The following is a 7,682-nucleotide window of genomic DNA, read 5'->3' as shown; positions in this document are numbered from 1 at the left end:
ATGCAATCGTCACTTTAAGTACTGGGGAAAAAAATCTAGTGCTAGCTTTATCATTCTTCTGCTTCAATACTTATCTGCAAGCTTTTTTCATTATTTTTCTATAAAGCAATTCCAAGTGATTGTTATGGAATTTCTGGTATTTTTTCTTTCTGTAGAAAAAAATCCCTATGCATAAAGTTTGGAGGAAAGCATTGGGAAAGTGTTCATATTGTGTCATTGTGTCAGATGATGGGTGTTCTTGAATTCATAAAATAAATATGTCAAGAATAGGGCTTAGTTTACTTACATCTATATACATCTATGATAAAAGGGGGTGTAAGGCATTGAAATTTACAACTGACAATATCAGAAATAAGATGCCACAAGATGCCAAGAACTAGTATTATACATCTTTTAGAATCATGTTCCTATTTTTTCCACTCAAATACTTCAATCCATTCTGTTTTAATTGGCATCTTCCTAAAAGCTTGAGAGTTATAGAATGTTAATGAAAAGTTAGTGTGAAATTAAAGAACAAAGCATTTTATTTCAAAGCTTAATTTTTCAATTTACAGGGAATGAGAATTTTGGTGGAGTTTCAACCGATGATTTCTGTGGTTGCTAGTCTGGCATGATCCCTTTCTGAGCAAGCTGAGATCAATCATAGCAAGAATTTAACAACTGACAGGGCCAAATTCATCTTGGGTGCAACTCCACAGTTAATGCAGTGACGTTACATTTTGGCCCACAACTTAGTACAACAGAAAAAAAGAAAACATCCCCATAGTATTCTTTGACAATAAGCAAAATACCCATATGGACCCAAATTATGCAGCAGTGAGTTGTGGAGTCAGATTATACATAATGTGTGAATTATGTTTACTACCAGGGATTCTGTCTATGGCAATCCAAATGAAAAATAAGCTCTGGTCACCTTCTTTGCTGGTTGTTGGGGTTTTAAGCATATTGACTATACTATGGGATGATAACCTGAATTACTTTTTTCAAATGAGACAGCTGAATGGTGAAATCCTCAGGAAAACTAGTTTTCTGCGCTTGCCCACTCATGCACATTTCTACTGAATGGTGGAGAACAAAATAGGATTTCCTCAGAAAGAGGTGAGACATGTTGGTATGTCCCTACAAAAATGTTAACAAAAATAAGAGACATAAGTATCAAGGAGATACGAAAAAAAAAAAAAAGGATATATCCAAAGAAATAAATTCTGCTGGATTGTTGAAATGCCTAAAGAGGAAGGTAACTTCTTACACAGTATAAGAAATGAGAAGAGGCTTCCTGGCTTCAGAAGCAAGGCAGATTGAAGCAATAGTTGTCATTAGACTAACAAATATGGCTGGAAAATTCAGAAAATATTATAGCCTCCCTATCTAAAACAAACTATTACCTATATGATTAACACTGATTCATAGCAAATCCACAAAAGGATCCTGTATACCTAAAAGCATTTTGTTATACTATTAAAAAAATCCCCACACCCTAACCCAAGGGGATATGGAATCATGGTCAAAATAACATGTACACGCATTTACTCTTTTACCTATACTTATTTTACCTGTAGATGTTCAATTTTAAAAAACAAACCAAAACCACAGGATACTTAGAAACCTGTCAAAACTTCTCAAAAAATCTCACTGTTTTCATCTATCCTGAAGAAGTCACCTTCACATTCAGAACACCTGCTTGGGAAAGAATGCATTAAAGGTATGCATTTTGCTGTATTTATAGGGCTGAGGGAAGGATGTCAGCAGGGATTCAGACACTACAACAATAAGATCACACAGTCTCGGGTCTCTGATGGTGGAACAAAGCCCATATGCTACAGAAAGATGACAAATAGACTTAGGCAAGAAAACAGTCCTGCATCTCATACAAACTAAGAGAAACTTAAGATGCAGTATAGATTCAGTGCATTTGGGTCAAACACAGAAGCTTGATAAGTTCTTCAGAAAGAAATGCCCCAGCATATATGCCATATTTAGTACTAAATTTCTTCTTACTAGCATAAATTATCACCCTCTCCATTAATAGAATCACAAAATTTTAGGAACTAAAGCTCTGCAGGAGATCATTTCATTTTTCACTCCTCCTAAAGGCAGGATCAGGTCTGCTTAAATACCTGCAGCATCTTCTATCCCACAATCCTTAATATACTCTGAACCTAAACCAACATCCAATTACATCTTGGAAGAGGCACCACTGATCTGAGTCCAGGTTTAGTGCATTCATAGTTGCCTTTTTTCATTACTGCAATACTGCCCCTTCTGGGAAGAGCATCAGAACCATTTATTCTTGCACAGAAACCATACTGTAGTTCAAAGGGGGAAAAAATGGAAAAAAGAGCTGTATCTGCAGGGGGAAAAATCCCAATAAATTTTAAATAAAAATAGCATGTAAATCTTAAATGTTAATGAAAATATATTTTTTGTTGAGAGTCCTCTATGACTTGCAATTAAGAAAGCATGGATCCTTAATGGAGCTGTTAGCTCTGGGTAGAGCCATGTGCATCAAGCATACCTCAATGGGACAAGTTCTCCCACAAGCACTATGCAGGACATCAGCCAAACCTACCATAGGAATGGAGGCTATGAATATGCGAGCCGAAAACACTGAAGCTACCTGACAAAGCTGCTCGCTGGGAAAATGCTACAGGATCCTAAGTGATGCCAACCGTCACCCTAAGGTGTCAGGACCGCATCCCACCCACAAGAGAGCAATTGGTGAGCCTTGACTTAGGGGCACGCTTGCCACCTACTGGTCAGCAGCTGGTCCCCACGCTTCTAAAATACTTCCCCGGTATTTGCCTAATGTACTCCATCATGTGCAGAAACCTTCCCGTTCTAACAGCACAGTACATCCTCCTCTCGTCTGCAGCGTTACTCAGACCAAGAAAATCCTGGAGAGATCCCAACCCAATTTGCAAGAAGATCTTTGCAAAAACAGCTGTGGTCATGGATTGTTCCCAGCTGCTGCTGCCTTTCCCCCACCCTCTTTCCACAGTTTTCAAATTCCACTTGTAAACAGCAGTCTGAAGATGCATATTACAGCTGGATGTCTTAGCACTGCTGCAGAGTATATAAGGGTATGCTGCAGTCCCAACAAGCCCATCTAACCCCTTCCCACTTGTTCTCTTGAAAATCACTAGCATTTACACCAGCTCAGCAGGTATCGATCTTGCCTGTTAAGTGCATAAGGCTGAGCCCTGAACTTGGATTGAACACTAACCTCAGTAAGAGTCTTTGCTGCCTAGGAAACAAACTGAGTGAAAGGACAGGGAATTCAAAGCCCTATAGGTTGCTGGCTGGAACTTAAAGACGGGTGCCTAGGGCTGCTTGAAATATTTCCCTAAAATTGCTTTTGAACAGGAAATTGGATTTAAACCCCCACCCCTTTCCTCCCTAAAGCTGTCTACTTTTGCTTCAGCCACAATCTGAGTGGTTTGATTGCCTTGTGCTCTCATTCTTCTGCATGGTCTGGAGCTTCCTGCTCCCACAGAAGAAAAAGGTGTGTATCCCAGGAGGTGCAATGGCCAGGCACTTCTAATGCATCCTCCCACAATAAGGAAACATCTCTCAAATGAGGACAGTAGCTACTGCAGTTCAGGTGAATTCCAAGTCAGCATTACCAACCCAAATGAACTGCATTTTCAACAAATATGAGTTACTACTGGATTTTCCACTGGAAAAGTCTGCTTCTCTTTCTTAATGGGAGAAAAGAAAAATCTAGCCTTTTTTCTTCCTAAATGACTCTCTGTGGTGGTGCATGGATCACTACAAAGTTGAAAGTGGTCACTGTAAAAAAAAATGAAATAAAACACTGCCTTCATTTCAGGCCAGTGCCTAGTAACATCACAAAATTACTACTTCTCCTAATACCAGCTGACATCTTTGCACTTAAGTACCTATGCTTAGGGAAAATCCTCCAATAGAGTCTGACAGCTTCTGAATAGCAGCAGAATGAGAGATGCATATCCAATAGTTCTCTATGCCATCCTCATTACAAGCATAAATGATGGAGTTCAAGGTAGAAACACAAGTCTCAGGCTCCAAACAGATCTGTCATAAACACATTCTGAAAGTCTTCAAATAAGAAAGAATAAACCTGAACTCTTAGTGAGATAAAACTAGAAAAGCAATAGATACTCGGGACATTTTTATTAATGATGGGAATAAGGGATTAATATGCCAATACCAACTACATGCTAATTGTGCGAAGAGAAACTGAAGTTAAATCCAGCTTTGCAAAATGCTGAGGCTGGATAGTGCATGTGCTACTAAATGCCAGTGAAATTAATAGAAGAGGAAGATTCTCTCTGCCTCACACAACCACTCCCTTAGAGTGAAATTCATCATCTGGACATCTCAGCTAGCTGACATAGACTTCTTTTATAGCCAATGAAAAACAACAGGCACCCCTAGAGCACAGACCACATGAACAATTTAGGACACCTACAGTAAGGTGGGATAAATTATGCTAAATTGAACTAAGTCTGTGCTTCTTGGTTCCTAGATCCTTATTTTCTGCAATTATGCAGTATTCATAGTGTGGTAGGATGTGAATAGAGGCAAATCTTCTTGGCAAGATAGACAAAATACATTCTTGTCACTAAAGATGAAAGATGGGGAGATTGGCAGGGGCAAAGACTATTCTTGCCATAGACTGGAATATGAGATTGTGTGGATCAAGAATGGAAATCCAGGGCATAAGTTTATTCTTAAACTGATGAGATGAACTGGGATACTTAGTGCCTCTTCTCAAGATGTAAAAGCTTTCCCTGTCAACAATAGGTACGGCTTGATGTTCCCAAACACTTCCCTCAACATTAAGAGCCTTCCAGGGCTCTGGATCATCCCTGAGCATTCTGCTTGCTCGAACAGCCAAACACCACTATGACTCTTTGTTCTCTTTTGGGATATTAACATAATTTCACTATCATTAAAAAAAATCAAACAAAATATAGATCTTTTTTACTGGCCATATATTATTCTTGTCACACCATGTGATTTTGGATGGAATTTGAAAAGGGTTTTTAGAGTTCTGCTCTCAGTTTCTCTGAGAACCTGCAGTCCACTGCATTTCACTCAGTTAATTTCTATTTAATAAGTTATACATTTCAGGAATAGTCTTGAATTGTCCTAGCTAATTGTGTAGCATTATACATAGCAAGGTATTTTTGAGAGTGAAAAATGAATGAGCTGTCCTTCAATAAGGAGTAACCAGAAATTTGGACTGAAGCCCAAATTTAGTAATAATTTATGTTTCATTAACTTCCCTGGAGTTTTAACCTTCATTATCCCTACTACTCACTTTATTATTAAAAATAAAGAGTCAGGCAAAATTATTTTAATACAGACAGATCTAGCCCTAAAGGGAGTGAATAAGTTCTTTTTCTGTAGAACAAAAGAACAGATCCTCCTCCTGGTGTCCTACATTCCCTCATATATTTCCTATGTATTTCCTATATTATATGCTACAACAAAACACAAGCACAGGTCACAATAACTTCCTTGTTTAAATGTCTCCAATTCCATAAGAAAACATTTTTTTTCATATATAAGCTGTTATTAAGGGTGTGTAATACTATTTATATTAAAATTATTTTAGCAGCTAACTTAGATCTGTAGTTTAAAATCTTGAATGCATTGCTCTAACTTGGAGACTTTCTCCAAGTTCTGGCTTGCAAAGCTTTGACTTGAGCTATTTAAGAAGAAGAAGAAAAAAAAGACTCTACTTGGCAAGAGCTTTAATTAGCAGAAATTTCCACGCTAGGAATATTATTCTGCATGAGCAGAAATTGCATAGCTCTTGCCTCTAGATGCCTTAGAGATGCCATTGATTGGCCATATTCAGAACAGGGGAATTATGTGACCCAATGCTAATTTGAATTCCTTTACCAAACACATTTTTATTTCATCATCTCAGCTGCATAAAAGAGTCAAAGTACCAGAGCTTTAAAGACTTTGAATTCCTGCTGTTCTGCAATAAAATAAGGCAAGAAATATTAGCCATCCCTGGTTGATTCTTTAATTCTTTCCCAACAATGTCAAAGTATCAGTGTCCTACAGGTTTTAGTGCAGGTTAAAGACTGATACAAAGTGTATGCCTGAATAGGAATTTGGAGTGAGTTAAGGGGAGAGAGAACATTTTAATGGGACATTGGTCCAAAATAGCCCAGCTTGTTCCTACCTCCTGCTGCCTCTTCCTCCTTTTCACAGGACCTTGATTGTATAGAAACAGTACACACAAAAACCACAAACAACAAAAGGTTTGCTCACACCCCCAGTGGAGGTCATGAGTATGCTACCATGGAGAAAGAAAAAAAAAAAAAAAAAAGCATCAAAGGATAGTTTGGTTTATTTATAAGCAAAGATTAATTAATAGGAGGTTTGATACTTTAGGAACGTACATTTGGGGAAATTTGTATTTGCAAATTGTTCATTTCATACATTCAGGGGGCACAGAGAAATGTGGCCTGCTGCTCATTTTAAAAATGAATCAAACCTTTCTTTGCCACGATCCAAAAACTACAAACTTGTGGTTCAGAGGCTTTCACAATAGTATCTGCTCAGATTTGACACTCCAAGGTTAAAAATTCACAAAAGAGTTGTGTTATACACAGCAACAGTAGCGTTTTCCAACAGTTTTTCAATTATTGCATTGTATACTCTCCAAGAAAAGTAACTGTCTTGGCTACTGGAGGACAAGCTTTTAAAAAGGAGGTCGAATGAACAAATTTCCTTAAAATATACCACTCTCCTTATAGGTTGTCTTTAAAACCTCTATTCATTATAGCAGCATTTATACCTGCTGGGTGACTATAAACTATGATTCAGAGCTACCTGTGTCACATGATGAATAAGCGCAACATGCACCATTCACTTTTAAATCAACCCCCTCCGACCTAAGCCATGTAAATCCTTCAGAAATTCATGCCAGTATTCTCTCCCTTCAGATCACACATAGAAATAGCCCAATGACGAAAGTTTGCCCGTGCGTAGCCCCTTTAACCCCTACTATTTAAGTATCTGCTTGGAATTATCAGTGACCCTTGCTGCACTCTTGGCTAGTTCACACTGGGTCTCCCAGAGTGTGGACCCACCGGGAACTCCTCTTTTTTCCAGAATCCTTTAAACAACTATTTACAGCGTTGCCTTTCTGAGACAGCATTGTCAGTCCTGCCTGTCGAGACAAAAAAGACCCTTCCACTTCTTCCTGCATGTATGTATGTGCGCACTCTGTCCTTTTAATGCTGCCCCTCCCATCACCTATCCTCCCGTCCTTTCCCACTGCCGGTGTGCCCGCTTGTCATCTATTTACTTCTATCTTTTAGAAGTTTTTTTCAAGTTCCCCCGGCTCCATCGCTGGCGCAGGCAGCCAAGGTGCCGTCCTGCCACGGCGGCGGCGACATGTGTCTCCAATCAGTGGCACTGCATTAATTAATTTAGATCCTTTGCCCGCTACGCTTTAAAGAGCGGGGAAGCCCCACATTAGAGGAATGTAGCGTGTCGTGTCGTCTTCTTATTCCGCTCCACCCCTCCCACCCCCGAATGCGGACCCCTGGCGCTGTCGCCGCTCCGCCGCCCCCGGGCCGCAACTCCTCACCCCCGGGCCCGGGGATTGGCCCGGCGGAGGCGGCATCAGCAGCAGCGGGGGTGGGGGGAGCCACCCCCACCCTCCCTCCTCC

The sequence above is a fragment of the Gallinula chloropus genome (assembly GCF_964237585.1).
Source record: "Gallinula chloropus genome assembly, chromosome: 5".
NCBI classification, from domain to species: Eukaryota; Metazoa; Chordata; class Aves; order Gruiformes; family Rallidae; genus Gallinula; species Gallinula chloropus.
This window is presented reverse-complemented; position numbering follows the sequence as displayed.